The sequence below is a fragment of the Crocuta crocuta genome, unplaced genomic scaffold (genome assembly GCF_008692635.1).
Source record: "Crocuta crocuta isolate KB4526 unplaced genomic scaffold, BGI_CrCroc_1.0 scaffold427, whole genome shotgun sequence".
In the NCBI taxonomy this organism is placed as follows: domain Eukaryota; kingdom Metazoa; phylum Chordata; class Mammalia; order Carnivora; family Hyaenidae; genus Crocuta; species Crocuta crocuta.
In genome coordinates, this window is record NW_027533273.1 from 3,170,624 (window position 1) to 3,188,141 (window position 17,518).

A 17,518-nucleotide genomic window follows, 5' to 3' on the forward strand; every position below is an offset into this window, starting at 1 on the left:
TGTGAAGGGGCTGTTATTTTCCTCAATTGACTCCTGAGCCTGGTAGAGAGAAGGTGTTCACCGAAACATTACTATGAAGAAGAAGAAAAAAAAAAGTGAGCAGCGGGGGAAGGGCAAACGACCAAAAAGTCATTTGCTCAAAACCACATAGAACATGCTCTGAAACCAGGTTTGTCTGATTCCAAATGCAGTGTTTTGTTTCCTCCTGATTGTTATGTTCAGAAAGGCCTGTGAATACCTCTCTTTCTCTATTTAGCATTTTCTGGGTTAGGTCACTGAAGGGCTGTGTGAAAATGCAAATGTTTCCTTTGAGAGGAATGAGATGGGAAGCCAGTCTGTTTCTTGCCTCAAGGAGGAGGATTCCTTGATCAGATTAGCTTCACCTTCCACTTGTGAGGCAAAGCCTGCATTTGAGAATGGACCAGGGGGAAGGCAAGCAGCTCAGGCACTGCGGAAGCATCCAGCAAGGGGATCATCTCCTCCTGGAGACACAGCCCTGAGAAGCGGTGCGGTAGGTCCCCAGACATTTGTTTGCCTGTACCCTGCTTCAGGGTGATGAGTTCTAGCTCAGTCCTGTGCTCTTAATGTACTGAATGAGGCTCATCACCCTTACATGATAGAACCTAACTGCTCATTAGAACATTACGCTTTTGATTTACACAGCTGTGCCTAATTCTAGGCATCTTCTCCCCTCAATTTGCTGCTGCCAATAAACAGTCTGATTTTTTTCAGTGCCTCTNCATTGTTGCTCAGTGCTGTGGGCCAGCATTTGTGGGCTCCATTTTAGAGGAGCTTTCATGACTCTGGGCTACCCTTTCAACCCCAACAAGCCAGCTTGCAACACTGTGAGGTGTGCATCGGACCAGAATGCTAATGACTCAAGACACCTCTTTGTCTCTATGGGTGAAGTCATTGATTTCACATGCTCCCCTGACAGAGACTCTCCACCCCACATTCCTCCCGCACTGAGAAAGAAATTCTTTCTTAAAGGGAAAACTGAGATGGCCTAGATAGCACTGTTGAGGATCTGCCTCCACTTTCCTTCCCCACCTTCTCTCAACCCAGTATCAGCTCCCTACCAGAAAATCCTGGGCAGGACTGGGAATTAGTGCTACTACCTCTTGAATGCTTTGGCCCCAGCATGGACAAAGCTCCTTTCACTTCCAGCCTTTTTATGAAACTGACACAGATTTTTATCATTTGAATATAAGGCTAAGGACAGCTGAAGACCATGTCCTGCTTACTCCAACATGTTCCCTGCTGTACTGCATACTCAGGGATCTGCATGTGGTTGTAGAGCAGGCCAATAGAAGGAGCCCCATTTCAGCAGCTTTGCCTTGGTCTCTATTCGGGTCAGCTTTCTGACCTTGCTTCCACCATGTCCCTGTGGTTGGTTTTCTAGTAATGACATCAAATCTCTTTGGGTTTTATCTGCCCTGGACAACTTCCCAGAAGCAGACTTCCAGCCCAGTTTTACTGATGTCCTTCAAAATGGCACCAACCCTCAGCTTTGGCCTTGATGTGACTTTATAGAATTGGGTTCACTGGTAGTCTCCCATTTTCCACTCATCCCTGTGCTCCTATATTTCAACTTCTGGTAGCTGATTTTCCCATTCCTCTGGTTTCTACCATGGAGACCTGGTGGCACTGGCCTGATGGCCCAGCTCTGTCAGGGTTACACTGGAATGTGGGAGCACCAGTACCCACTACTGTCTCATATAGGGTCAGAGGGTGAAGGTCAGAACCAGGGTTGTGAGAACAAAGATCTGATAAAAAATTCAGAAGCCACTGGGTGTTGTCAGGTTGGGTTAGTGTCTGAGAGGAAAGAAGGTGAAAATGAGAAACAGTGAGCAGGATTGAACAGATGGCAAGCCCCTGAAGCAGCACACATTCCCCCCACATTGGAGCCGCATGCTTTCATCAGAGTTTGTGTGGATGAGGCAGGTCCAGTCACAGCAATGGGGCACATTGTGCCTCTAGCAGATAAACTCATAATTCTGGGTCAAGTCCCTGCTGAACTTGGATCTGACACTGTGGTTCAATAAGAAGAAGAGTGAAATCATAATGAAAGCATAGGCAACCACATATAGTATCTGTTTTCTTATTCTGGAAACCTCAGAGAAATGGATGGGAAGAATATCTTTTCTTCCTTTTCAAGATGCCAAATGTCTGGCACTAGTTTTCTTTAGCAGTTGACTTTGTCAGGCTTACTCCCATAGAATAGCCTTTTGTGTATTTTTTTCCGCCAAATCCCCTTGGCCTCTGAGCTAAAGCAAACCCCGCTGAATGTTATTGCTGAATAGCTCATGGCATGTTTATGATATGTATGACTTTTTCTGGCTGACCTCACTGAAGGGGGCTGTTGCTTAGCCAGGAACCCATTTAGAGTGGCAGGGGATGCGAAATTATAGACCATCTAGCCTAACCTCAGAGGTAGGCAGATCTCAGAGACATTAAGAAGGGATGAGATCACAAAACATCTGGAGAAATATGAACTGACAAAAAACTAGCCATTGTGGTTTTGTAAAGGGTAAATCTTGTTTGACAAATGTGGTGGGGATAAAAAAGAGAGAAAGAGAATGAAAGAGATAATGTGGAAAGCATAGGATTATGAGACAGTGGGCTTAAACTATTAGGATTTCCAAAAGACTTTGCACAAGATGTTACTAAATAGACTCACACATTGGGTAGCACCTTTAGGCTTCCCAAAGTAGTGAACTTCAAACATTGAAATGAAGAGCTCAAGTCATGTTATAATTATCCCATTTATTTTCCTAAGGGTACTATCTCAAATCCTCCGTTATTATACACTTGGGTAGTAAGACTAGAGCCAAGTAGGATTGTGTAGTGTAAGGCCTCCAACATCTCCTGAAAGGTGGTTAGAATAATAGGTTGGCTTCGGTATGCATACAGAAGCTATTCTGGAAAGGTGGCTGGGCCTCATTAGTAGGGTCATCAAGCCATCAATGAAATAGATTTTCTAGTTCAGGGGTTGGCCAACTACAGCTGAGAGGCCAAATCGACCTGTGTTTATAAATAAAGTTTTATTGGAACACAGCCATCCAAACCCATTCATTTATATATTGTTGAAGGCTGCTTTCATGCTGCAGTGGCGGAGCTGAGTACAGTTGGTCCCCAACTTACAATGGCTTGACTTAAAATTTTTTTGACTCTGTGATGGTACAAAAGTGACATGCATTCAGTAGAAGCCCTCTTTCAAAGTTTGAAGTTTGATCTTTCCCTGGGCTAGTGATATGCTGTATGATAGTCTCTTGTGACGCTGGGCAGTGGCAGCAAGGCACAAGTCCCAGTCGGCCACATAACTATAAGAATAAATAATTGATACAATTATAACAATTCTGTATCCCTACAGCCATTCTGTTTGTCACGTCCAGTACAGTAGTCAGCAAGTTACGTGGGAAAGTTAACACCTTATTATAAAACAGAGTTTTTGTTAGATGATTCTGACCAACCTTAAGCTAATGTGAGGGTTAGGAGCACATTTAAGAAAGGTGAGGCCAAGCTGTGATGGTCAGTAGGTGAGGTATATTAAATTCATTTTTGACCCTTGATATTTTCAACTTAGGATCAGTTTATCAGGATAAAAACCCTATTGCTGGGTTGAAGAAGTTTCATGGTTGCAATTGTATGGTCCACAAAGCTTAAAATATTTACTCTCTGGCAATTTATAGAAAATATTATTGATTCCTATATTTAGTTTATCTGCAACCCTCTCCCAATTAGCCATTTTTGGGAGCTTTGTCATTTCCTTCTGTTTTATTTTCTTTACAGCATGTTTCACTATCTAAACTATCTTGTTGAGTTATTTACTTACTTTTTTAGCATGAGCAGGGGAGAGACAGAGACAAAGAGAGAGAGATAAAATACCAAGCAAGCTCCTTGCTGTCAGCTCAGAGCCTGATGCAGGGCTTGGTCCCATGAACTGTGAGATCGTCACCTGAGCTGAAATCAAGAGTCAGACACTTACCTGACTGAGCCACCCACGTGTCCTTATTTACTTACAGTTTGGGTAGTTTCTCCAACCAGAAGGAAAGCTCCTTGAAAACAGAGGTCTTGCTTATTCTGTTCATCATAGTGTATTCCCAGCTGTTGACATATAGAAGTTGTTCAACCACTAATTATTGCATGAAAGAGAGAAGGGGGAGAGAGAGAGAGAGAAGGGGGAGAGAGAGAGAGAGAGAGAGAGAGAGAGAATCCCAAGCAAGCTCCTCTCTGTCAGCGCGGAGCCCNAGAAAGAAAATACTTGCAGGTGGAAAAAAAAATGGTGAGGGAAGCGAGATTGGAAATGAGACCATGAAGATGCTTAGTGACTGAGAGGAAATAGAATGATCACATCTGGGAGAAGTTTATTTTATTGTGTTCCACCTTATTGAGCTTTGCAGATATTGTGTTTTTTTTACAAGTTAAAGGTTTAGGACAACCTAGCATCAAGCAAATCTATTGATGCCTTTTTTCCCAACAGCATGTGCTCACTTTGTGTCTCTGTATCACATTTTTGTAGTTCTCAGAATATTTCAAACTATTTCATTATTATTTGTCATGATGATCTGTGATCAGGGACCTTTGATGGTACTATTGTAAGTGTTTTGGGGTGCTATGAACCACACCTATGTAAGATGACAAATTTAATAGATGAATGCCCTCTGTATTCTGACCAGCCAGACCCTTGCCTCTCTCCCTCTCCTTGGACATCCCTATTTCCTGAGACATAACAATATTGAAATTAGCCCAGTTCATAGCTCTTTAATGGCCTCTAAGTATTCCAGTGAAAGAGTCAATCGTCTCTCACTTTAGATGAAATGTTAGAAATGATGAAGCTTAACGAGGAAGGCATGTTGAAAGCTAGGATAGACCAAAGGCTATGCCTCTTGTGCCAAATAGTTAGCCAAGTTTTAAATGAAAAGGAAAACTTCTTGAAGGAAATTAAAAGTGCTACTCTATTGAACATATGAATGATATGTTGAATGTTGATATGGAGAAAGTTTTAGTGGTCTGGATAGATCAAACCAGCCACACTATTCCCATAACCAAAGCCTAATCCAGAGCAAGGTCCTCACTCTCTTCAGGGTCCTCACTCTCTTCAATTCTTTGAAGGCGAGAGAGTTGAGGAAGATGCAGCAGAAAAGTTTGAAGCTAGCAGAGATTGGTTCGTGAGGTTTAGGGAAAGAAGCCATCTCTATAGCATAAAAGTTCAAGGTGAAGCAGCAACTACTGATGGAGTGGATGCAGCAAGTTAAGCAGTAGATCTAACTAAGATTATTAATGAAGGTGGCTACAATAAATGACAGATTTTCAGTGTAGATGAAACAGCCTTCCATTGGAAGAAGATGCCTTCTAGAACTTCATAGCTAGAGAAGAGAAGTCAATGGCTGCCTTTAAAGCTTCAAGAGACAGACTGCTTCTCATGTTAGGGCCTAATGCAATTGGTGTAAGTTGAAGCCAATGCTCCTTTACCATGATGAAAATCCTAGGGCCTTTAAGAATTACGTTAAATCTACTCTGCTTATGTTCTATAAATAGAACAATAAACCCTGGATGACAGCACATTTGTTTACAATATGGTTTACTAAATATTTTAAGCTCACTATTGAGACCTATTACTCAGGAAAAAAAAACCTTTTCAAGTGTTACTGCTCATGACAATGTGCCTGGTTACCCAAGAGCTCTGATGGAAATGTACAAGATTAATAGTTTTCAGGCTTGCTAACACAACATCCATTCTGTGGCATATGGATCAAGGAGATATTTCTACTTTCAAGTCTTATTGAAGAAATGGATTTCATAAAGCTATAGCTGCCATAGATAGCTGTCCCTCTGATGGATCTGGGCGAAGTATATTGAAAGCCTTCGGGAAAATATTCACTGTCCTAGATGCCATTAAGAATATCATGATTCATGAGAGGGGATCAGAATTCAACATTCAGAGCAGTTCAGAAGAAGTTGTCTCTTAACTCTCATGAATGACTTTGAGGGGTTCAGGACTTCAGTGGAGAAAGTCACTGCGGACGTGGGTGGAAATAACAAGAGAACAGAAACAGAAGTGGAGCCTGGAGGTGTGATGAATTCCTGCAATCTCTTGATCAAACGTGAGCAGGTGAAGAGTTGCTTCTTATGGCTGAGCAAAGAAAGTATTTTTATGAGATGTAATCATCTCCTATGCTGTGAAGATTTTTGAAATGACAACAAATGATATATATGTAGAATTTTTAAATACTCTATAAAATTAGTTGATCAGCAGCAGGGTTTTACAAGACTTCTTCCAATTTTGAAAGAAGTTCTACTATGGGTAAAATGACATCAGACAACATCAGAGTGAAATTATTCGTGAGAGGAAGAGTCATTGATGTGACAAACTTCATTGTTGTCTTATTTTAAGAAATTACCACAGCCACCCAGCCTTCAACAAACATCACCCTGATCAGTCAGCAGGTGTCAACACTGAAGAAAGACCCTCCATGAACACAAAGGTAATGACTCATTGAAATATCAGATGATGGTTAGTGTTTTTCAGCAATAAAGTATTTTTGAGTTAAGTATATACTTTTTTAGAGACAATGCTATTACACACTTACTAAACTATAGTGTAGTATAAACATAACTTTTATATGCACTGGGAAAACATTCATTTGACTGGCTTTTTTGGGGAGTGGGGAGAGAGTACAAGTAAGCAGGAGAGGTACAGAGAGAGAGAGAGGGAGAGAGAGAATCTTAAGCAGGCTCCATGCACAGAGCAGAGCCCTATGCAGGGCTCAGTCTCATGACTGCGAGACATTGACCTGAGCTGACACCAAGAGTCTGATATGTAAGTAACTGAGCCACCCAGGTGCCCCCCTTTGACTTGCTTTATTGTGATACTTGCTTTGTTTTGGTAGTCTGGAACTGAACACATAATATCTCCAAGATATGCCTGTGTTTGTGCTTTTTGCTTTACTGGTTAGACAACACGAGTCCTACACTAGTTGGAAGAAGAATTGATATACCCACTGTGTTATGGTAAATTATAATCTATCCTAAGTTATCCAAGGCAAATTTCTCTCCATGATTTGTAAACATTTTTTGGGAATGGATATTGCACAGTCAACAGTGGTGACCTGGTGCCTTCCTTCTCCTTTTGTGACTCTCTCATCATTGAGCCCTTGAGGTCTGGGCTATTCCCCCAGGATGGGATTATTACCCACTGCTAGATGGACAGAAGTAAAGAAAAGTCAGGCCCATAGGATCATCTTGACTAATCCCATTTGCCAGTTGGAATTTGGGCATTATCTACGTTATATTTATTTTTACTTCAGCAAGAATCATTGTGAAATTGACTACAACAATTATATACTCTTGCAAACTAATGATCAAGACAAATGCAGCTTTGTAGTCTCAAGAAAACAATAATGTAAAGTGCATAGTTAAGAAAACACTCTCATATTTCCTGAGTGCTTGACAACAGTCTGCAAGGTAAAAGGACCTGGCTCTAGCAATTGGGTTCCAGTCTTTTCCTGTAGCATTTCTCAGGGAGCTCTCTGAATCAGGCGCACTTCAGTGAGTAGCATGGCATTTTATGAGAGAAAATTTTCTGGGAGAAAAAAGAGGTGCTCATCTGCATGGAAGTTCTCTTTATTCTGTGACTGTTCTAATTTGTCTTAACGTAACTGTCTTGGGTTACTAGGATCATAGCAAAAGGACTCAAGAGCCAACTTTATCCAGGCTCCATTGGTCAAAGACGAAACAATTTGAGGATCAAATAAAGAAATTAACTTGAATGGATGGATATTCATCAAATGCAAATAAATTCATGAAGTCGAAAAGACATCGGGGGGGGAAAAGTCCTAACTGCTCACTATTAAGGGGTGCTAGGGAATGAACTCATTATTATGAACACTAAAGAGAAAGAATCAAATATTAATTTTGTCTTTCCTATACAAACTGTGCCACTGAGTAACCAAAGAGTAGATAATGGGAAATTTATATTTATAGAAGTATCCAGCTAATAAGTGAAGAAGGGATGATAACACTGGAATAACACCATGACAGAACTTCTAATCAATGAGTGGGTCTTGGCATTGAGACTGAGTGGGTGCTACCATCACAAGAAAAGAGGAAACCACACATGGTGTGCCTCCTGACCAAAGAATACACCACCACCTTCGAGGTAGTTTTGCCAATGGATGAAACTCGAATCTGAACACACCTCTAGATGCAGCTGCTAATTTATAGGGAATGCAGAAGGCAGAGGACGACACCAGGAGACGTTACAGAACGAAGAAGGCAAAATCCAGACTGGGAAGCTCTACAAGATAAATGAGCTTGTTTCTTCAACGAATAAATTGTCAGAAAGAGAAGATGAAAAGAGGAAACTATGAATTGAAAGAATGTTTAGAAATGTATCAACCAGGCATAATGTATGGATCTTATCTCCATTTTGATTCCCTAAACAAGCTATATGTTTCAATTAGAAATTTGAATGCTGACTAAATATTTGATATTAAAGAATGAGTAAGCTTTTAGGTGTGATTTGATACTGTATTTTTAAAAGAATCCTTTAGAGATACTTACTGAAATATTTATAGATGATATGATGTCTGATATTTGTTTTAATGTGACACAGGGCAGAGAGTTAGCTGAGGGCAGAGATATAATAGGACTCGTTCTGAGTTGAGCACTATTGAGTAAGGAGTACATGTGGTTTATTATACTGTATTCTCTCTACTTTTGGGTATGACTGATGTCCATTATAAAACAAAATTAAAAATTATTATCTGGGTAAAAAGAACAGTGGTTGTTCAAGCAGTCTTGCAACGTCAGGTAGAGGTGACTTATGCTATCATTCATTGCAAAACTTGTTTTTGTGAACCTACACCTACATATAAATAAATAATGTTATATATAATATAATGCCTTTTTATATTATAACATGAGGTTGTATATAATATTTTTTAAATGTTTTATTTATTTTTAAGAGAGAGATAGAGACAGCATGAGCAGGGGAGGGTCAGAGAAAGAGGGAGACACAGAATCTGAAACAGGCTCCAGGCTCTGAGCTGTCAGCACAGAGCCCGACGCGGGGCTCAAACCCATGAACCATGAGATCATGACCTGGGCCAAAGTTGGACATTCAACCGACTGAGCCACCCAGGTGCCCCAGTTGTATGTAATATTATTAATTATATATAATTATATCATATATGTTATATATAGTATATGTTATAATCAACAGGTATTATCTGGTTAGTCACTATGTTATCTCAGTGATTTAAATATATTTAAATAATAAGTTAAAAGGATTTGCTTAATGCAGCATGTGTTACTATTACTTTGCCGGGCAACACGTAATAAGGGCAATTCCAATTGTGGAAAACACAAACTTCATGAATTAATTTGTTCTTTCAAAAAATATTGCTCAGGATTCCACTCTGTGCCAGCACTAGGCTGGGCTCTAAGGATAAAAGTCTTGGAAGTCATGGTCTTCTGCTGGCGAAACTCCTTTTCTAGAGGGGAAGACAGACAAGTAAAAACTGCCGAACAGCAGAAAAGCAGCCATGTGAGACACATGAGTGTGTAGTCAGATTGTCCCAGAGGAAAGAGGTACCGCAGCTGAAATGAGGGTAGGGGGGTGAAGGTCAGGGGAAGAGATAAGGTGGAACGATAGTTAACGACAGCAAGGCACTTGGGGAAGGCATTTACCTGGCCTTTTGTTCAATACAGCGGGATGATTGTGGGTGTGGGAGAGTGTGGAGAGCAGACATTGATTGGTTGGGGAACATTTAGTGCTAGATATTTTGGAGGATGTGGAGAAGCAGAAGGCATACACTCTTTCAAGGTCCTTGATATCTCACCCCAGAGTTCTCGTACTGCTCTGGACCAGGACAGCTCTTTTTCTCAGGAGCAGTTCTCAGAGTTTCATTTGCACATTCCCTCCTTGCGAAGCTATCTTCTCTGCAAATTCCCTTGTGGACCCTTTGATCTATACTCTCTCCTGGCCCAGGCTTCTTGTTCGTCCTTCTCAGTCTAAATCTCAGAAGGGCAAAGGCTCTGGCTTTCTCTGCACTGCCTTTAGCAAAAAAAGCACACTATCTGCATTGGTGTTGATCAGTGACCCGCGTGGCCTTTGTCCAGCTGAATTCATCAACTAAAAAAGACTTGGGGAATTAAACAATATATTTTAATTTGAAGGATGATCTCAGACTGGTAGCATGTATTATATGATCATTTAGCTCTATTGCTTTGGTTTAACTTACCCCTTAAAAAAGAAAAATCCAAAAACTTAAGTAGTCCAATGAGGGCAATTCCTTGTCATTTATTGTGAGCTTTTTCTTGGTCAGAGCAAAACATTGGCATTCTTAGCTGTTCACTTATTTATACTACAGGAAACCAACAGTTATGCAAAGCCACTGCCAACATAATCACGAGCTGCTGTGTGGAGTCTTAAGTACCTCATGGAAAAATAACTCTGAATTGGAATTCTTCCCAAAAGCCAGCTTCGTTAATGCTTTGACAACTGAGGTAGGAGAAAAAAAATCTAGAAAGCAGTTATATATGTGAATGCTGTTAAACCTTTCAGCAGGGTGATTTAGTGTAAAAAATGTCAGTTATTAGCACAAATATTCTTGCAATAGTGCCATGGCTGTGTCATGTCTTTAATTTACTTAGAATTAATTGTAGGTTTAAGATGCTTTATAGTTTAATGAACACACAGAACATAGCCTCAAGCATGTTTTGTTAACCTGGCTGTGCCTTATGTTTCAAAACAATCTTTGAAAATGTGGGAGACAAGCTCCATGTATGCATGTGTGTGTGTGTGTGTGTGTGTGTGTACACATATGTGTATGTGTGCATGTGTGAATATGTGTGTCTGTGGAAATATCTGTGTCCCCACACAGAAGTCATGTGGAGCAGGATGGACTTTGGGGTGGAGGGTATAGTTTGTTTACATAATTGTTCTCAAAATTATCATTTCGATCATATGGCAGTTAAATCTTGGATGGGCACCTTCTGGACCCTTGTCTTTGAAAGAAGTTTCTAGTATTTTTATTTTGTTTGTTAAAAAGGTTTTTTAGGGCCATCTGGGTGGCATAGTTGGTCATGCATCAGACTCTTGATTTTGGCTCAAGTCACGATCTTACGGTTATGAGATTGAGTTCTGAGTTGGGCTTTGCACTATGTGTGGAGCCTGCTTAATATTCTGTCTCTCCCTCTCTCTCTGTCCCTTCTCCACTCACACTCACATGCATGCATGCGTTCCCTTTCTCAAAAAGAAAAAAAATGATTTTTTAAATGGGATTTGCCGTGAGCACTTGCTGAACACATGTTCTTTGGTTGTAAGTGACAGGCAAGAGCTATGAACTGAGAGCAAGAGCTTTGGAAATGAGAAGCATTTATAGGGTTATTGGGAACTTTTCGTCCTTAGTAAATAGAGTGATGGTAGATACCAACTTTCTGAGCAAAATTGTTAATGTATTCTGAGAGCTGATGGACACAGATTGGACTTCCAGAACTTAAATGCCTGTAGCCCTTTAAGAGGTGTTTCTTTAGGCCTTATTAATATTTTTCATCAATAGTTACTTGGCCATAGTCTCTCATGTATAGTCACACCCCTTATTGAGTGTACTTCGTCAGTTCTCCTTGCCTTTGGGCTGCTTCAGACGACTTGATCAACTTGCGGTCTCATTTTCAGACTGCAAGGGGGAGGGGGCGGTGAGAGTTCAATGTGGGAGCAATGACCATGGTGGCCAATGCTGGCTGAGTCCAGCAGTACATGAGGCTTCACCCAAAGTGCTTCCCTCAGACCTTATTCTATACTCACAAGCCTACGAGGGAGGACCAATCATTGCTGCTTTTATTCAGGTGAGGACACCAAAGCTTAGTGTGTCCAAGTCATGACCCAAGGACAAAGATAACCTGCATCTGGCAGAGGTGGGCTTGCAATTCAGGCAGTCGGCCGGAGTGTCATTCTTGGTCAGTGTGTGTTTTCTTGAGGGTTGCACATCTCTTAAACCAGAGGACTCTACTCAGCCTTGGTAGTTGCCAAGATACTTGGGATTTCTCTCCAGATCACTGATGTGTGTCAAGTTTCCAAGCTGTCCATGAATCACATTGGCCCTCTTTCCATTTTTAAAGTAAAAAGCAGTATGTCTAAGCCCTTAAGAGAAAATCAGATAGAATATGTGTTTCTAGATTTTAATTTTTTATTGTGTGATCATGCTTATTATAAATTTAAACATTATAAAGTTGTAATAAGGACAAATTTTCTTTTTTGTTAACTCTCTTTTCTATTTCTCCTCATCCAACCACCTCTAACCCTAATTACACTTACTAGGTGTAACCAAGTGTAAAAATTTGGAATCAGTCTCTTTATGTCTCTGTCTCTGTAAATGGTTATCTGTATCTTCCCCAATGCCTCCCAACACAGTACTTGGCAGTGGTAAGTGGTAAGACTCTGAGGCTAGTGTCCCTGGATTCACATCCTGATTCTGCCATTTATTAGCTAAGTGATTTTATGCGAAAGTTTTCTCCATCAGTGCCCTTATCTATACAAGTAAATAATAACAGTACCTATGTCATAGGTTTATGTGAAGATGATATATAGTAATGTATAAACTAGTTAGAACAGAGATGGACACAGAGATAGCCCTCAATAAGTGGGCTATTTATATAGTTCTGTGTGTATACATCTATATTAGTGATAATATATATATAATATTTTGCATCTTGTTTTTTGACTTATCAATATTACTTTAGTAATAGAAAACTGCTTTAAAAATCTAATAACACTGTATTACATTGCATGTATATAACCTGTTAGCATACATTTAGTTACTTATTTACTTACTTACTTATTTGAGAGAGAGAGAGCAAGAGCAGGGGAGAGGGACAGAGGGAAAGAGCAAGACGCTCAAGTAGGCTCCATGTTCAGCACAGAGCCCCACATGGGGCTTGATCCCACAATCCAGGGATCATGACCTGAGTAGAACTCAAGATCCAGGCACTCAAACAACTGAGCCAACCGGGTGCCCCAGCAGACTTTTAGATGTATCTATTTTTCACTCCTATAAACAATGCTCTACTAAACCTCCAGCTGCATAAATCTCTGTGCATTTGTCTGAGTACTGCTGAGTATGGAGTAGAAATGGAATTGCTGATAAAGATATATGTGTATTTGAAATTTTGGTTGAAACTGCTGGGGTGCCCTTCCCAAAGGCCATATCAGTTTACCATTCAGAATATGGAGATCTGATGCACCTATTCCCCACATTCCTGCCAGTTCTGATTATGAGAGTACTTTTTAATCTTTATCAGACTGATAGGTGAACATCTCTTATTGTTGTTTGATTGCCTTTCTTTGATTCATAGTAAGGTTAATTTTTAATAAGTAAAATGACTGTTGGTAGTCTTTTGTGAGTTGGCTGTTCTTTCGTCCATTTTTTATTGGAACATTTTTCAAATTGATTAAAAAAATTTTTTAATGTTTATTTTTAAGAGAGAGAGGGACAGAGTGCAATCAGGGGAGCAGCAGAGAGAGAGGGAAACACAGAATCTGAAGCAGGCTCCAGGCTCTGAGCTGTCAGCAGACAGCCTGATGCAGGGCTCAAACCCAGAACCATGAGATCATGACCTGAGCTGAAGTCAGACACTTAACTAACTGAACCACCCAGGCATCACCAGATTGATTTTAAAATTTTTATGTATTATGGATTTTAATCCCTTACTAGTCACATATGTTAAAAGTAACCACGTTTGTTGAGTTTTTACATTTTTTTATTGATTTTTACCTCATAGAAATTTGAATTATATACATAGACAAATCTGTCTCACTGGAGACAAACTTCCTCACTGGATTAGAAAGAAGTAAATAAGTTAGATTTATATTGAAATATATGCCAAATAAGATAGCTCTGTAAGTATATGGTGTGCGGTGAAAAAATTTAATGTCATTTACTCCTAAATAAGTAATTTTTAGAAAAGTTGAATAAAGGCAAGGAAAAAATGTATATTTGGAAAAACCATAGTACACATTTCATTCATTTAGCCAGTTAGTTAACATGCATTTCCTGACTATTTTTCATATGATATGTACTGTATTCATCAATATTCGCTAATCAAACTTTCTGCAATGACGGGAATGTTCTCTATCAGTGCTGTTAAATGCGGTAGCAACTAGTCACATGTGGCTACTAAAATATGGCTAGTGTGGTCAAATAACTGAATTTTAAATTGTATTTAATTTAAACTTAAATTTCAACTGAAGAACTACATGTGTCTATTGGCTACCATACAGGACAGTGCAGTTATATATGACAATGAAACAGCAGGGATGTGTGTGTGTGTGTGTGTGTGTGTGTGTATAGGGGACATTGAGAGAAAGACAATGCATAGGAGGATGCAAAGGGCATAGCCAAATGCTTTCTGTTTGAAATAGTGAAATTTTAGAAAAAGTGCAATTTTTGGTCTTGTTACGATTTAAGGATAGGAAGAACAGAAAACTTAGACAAAAGATAGTAGGCATTTTTGGCTTTGAGATTCCTGGATCCCCAAATGGGAAAGAATGGATTTGCTGGTCAACAGCCCTTCCTTTGTAAGCTTTGAAACTGCATTCTTGCCTCAGTGCTGCAGACCTCACTTCTTCTCTGCACACCACAGATTCCTTTCAGGAAGGCTATAACCAACTTGCAAACCTAGGGACCTGCCTTTATATTAATTTCTCCCTTCTGGGGAATATGATGAGCTTCTTTAAAAAAAATGAGCCAAGAGGACACCAATATGAAGCATTCTTGAAGTGGATTCTAAGATTTCTCTGATCTTTTCTGGAGGATTCCATTAGTGTTATAAGATTTGGAGTCATGGCTGTTAACTCATTCCATACTGAATTGTTTGGGGAGCCTCAAGGAATACTCACTTAATGTTGGTAACATGCAGATGTATTTGACTGGTAGAAATCCTTGCAGATTCTAGGCAGGGAGCCCTTTATTATTATTTTCAAAAGAAAATAGGTCTGTTGCTCTGCTGTGTAACATGTGAACCCACACAGGTCAGATTCACAGCAAAGTTGTTCTTATGGGTCTGAGAGCACATGGTTGTATGAGGAGGTCATTGACTGTGCACGGATGAGAGGTTGCTGGAGAAGTGCCTGCCTGGGCCCAGCAGCACGAACATGCAGGTGACCGGAGCCACGGGCAGGCTGGCAGGTGTACAGCCACCAGATTTATTACCAACGTAAAAGGCATATATTATGTGCACAGCCAGCTGGTCACCTGTCAGGTGGGGAGCTGAGGCTGAAAGCAAGCTGCTCAACACCGAGGAGATAACAGCTTTATGAGGAATCCGCAGTGGGGGTGTCCAAGGGAAAAAAATCCTATCCTGCAAGATGCACCTGTGTGCTTTTTCCTTGATAACACTGGAGGATGAGAAGACAAAAGCAAGTGCTGTCGAAGTGTTAGACCTTGAGGTTTAGAGAATGTTTGATGTGGCATCTCATGAAACTTTAATCGTGAAGTTCATTCCAATTCATTGAGATGTGTGGGATGATAGGAACTGACAAGCGGCAGAAGCCCTCCCAGCTCAGGGTGGTGATTTATGGGGAGGCAGAGAGCAGGGGCTCTGGCTTCCCCTCCAGTCTCCCTTAACAGCTTCATTAATAACCCAGATAAACAAGCCAACTAGTTCATGAATAGCATCTGATATTAAACTGAGAGGTGTTGGGAATAAAAAAGAAATCCCAAACAGACAGTGGGCCCACGTGGAGAGAAACTGAGAATACTGATCAGAAGTAAGTAGAACTGTATCTGAGCATGGAAGATTTGGAATTTTTTCTGATGATCTCCAAACACATTTTAGGAAAGGGGGAAGATCCTCTGAGTGGTAGCTAGTAATTATTGAGTACCTATTTCAAACGCTCTCATTTAATCCTTATAGCAATCTTATGATGTGGATTTTATTATCTTTTTATAATTGTAGCAAACTGAGGATCAAGAAGCGAAAGTAATTCACTAAGAGCAATGCATATAGTTAACTGTTAGAGATGGGATTTGATATCCAGGCAGTTTCGATCGAAATTTGGGCTTTTGAAAGCCAGCTCTCTTTCTTCTGTATTCTTGCTACTCAAAGTGTGGTCTGTGGACCAGCAGCATCAATATCACCGGAGAACTTCTTAGAAATATAGAATCTCAATCCTTTCCCTGATCCCACTTAAAAAGAATCTGCATTTTTAGCAGGCTTTCCAGATGATTCAAATCCATGAGAAGGCTTGGGAGGCCCTGGTCTACACTCAGTGGATGGGAAAGCACCTCATGTAGATGACTCTTGGTATTCTTCTCGCTCCTGTGCCCCAGCATCATCTGAGTGTCTTCCTCATCCCAGTTAAAGTAATTACCAGCCTCACACAGCCTTTGGTGCCCACAGCCTCACATGTGGCCCTGCCTATTCTGGAAGTAAAGACAAGTTTCCGGAACAAATTAGCTCTGACCGTTGCTTCATTCATACCCTGTGTTTACTGCTAACACAGCACTGACCACACAGACTTGGGGTTGTTAATTTAATTGCCGTTAATTTCTCAGTAGGCTCTGAAGCCTTGGAGGGAAAGGGTTTGTCTGTTACCCATCTTTGTTTCCCTAGAAGCTAGCACATGGCCTCACATGGCCCAGAGAAGATGCTCAGTAAATGTTGAGAGACCATGTGAATGAATAAATGGACACTGGCAAAATTCTTGTTCTACATGGGCTATGTCTCACTGATGACTTTCTCTAGACACTTAAAGATCAGATCTTGGTGGAAAACATCTGGAAAACTCTTGAGTTTCTGTCTCACCCTTAACCACAGGTATATTTTCCTTCTAGGCCACAGCAGATGTTCTCTTCTGGCAAAAACCAAAGAAAGGAAATCTATGGTATCCTCTTGACAGTGAATTTAGGAAAAAAAAAGTTGTAAATAAGGAAGATACTTTCACAGATGGAATTTTTATGTTCTCATTTCTCCTACAACTTGAAATTGTAGTGAGAGGCTAAGGTCAGGACACATGCATTCACTCATTCAACAAATATTTATTACATCCCATTATGCACCAAATGTTAGAGATATTCATGTGATCAGATACACATCTTACCCACCCTTGTGGAGCAGAGAGACTGATAGGGTAGGTAAGACTTTAATTGGAAGAAATAATTCAAAGTATTTCATGAAGTTCAACAAACATTAAGCTCCAGCTCTGCACCATGCACTGGGTTAGCTGCTGGGGAGATGAAGATACTTAACATGGACTCAGGGTAGATCACAACCCAGTGAGACCAACATGTAAGTAGCATCCCTCTGTCTGGCAGAGACAGAGGGGTTCCAAGGACTCTCAAGGAGCATATAGGCTGACAATGAATGGGGGGGAGATAAAGAGAAGTTGTCTAGAAGACTTCTTAAAAGAGGGGTTGCCGAGGCTGAGTCTTCAAGCATGAGTAGGACTTTGCTCAGGCAAGAAGAGAATGAACGTGGCAGCCAGAGTTTCTTTGACCTAATCAAAAGATGAAAT

The 17,518-nt window shown here is 40.4% G+C and overlaps 1 protein-coding gene across 9 annotated transcripts in view; it reads left to right on the forward strand.

Moving 5' to 3' along the window:
• Nucleotides 1-368: 368 nt before the first annotated feature.
• NCKAP5 (NCK associated protein 5) overlaps nucleotides 369-17,518 on the forward strand; it is a 1,056,676-nt gene continuing 1,039,526 nt past the window's right edge. For 7 of the 9 annotated variants that reach the window (XM_077747834.1, XM_077747833.1, XM_077747835.1 and 4 more), the window contains exons 1-2: nucleotides 369-511; nucleotides 10,377-10,512. The gene's annotated coding sequence lies outside the window, so the exon portion shown is untranslated. The remainder of the gene's footprint in view (nucleotides 512-10,376; nucleotides 10,513-17,518) is intronic. The other 2 variants (XM_077747838.1, XM_077747840.1) reach the window with 2 other exon arrangements.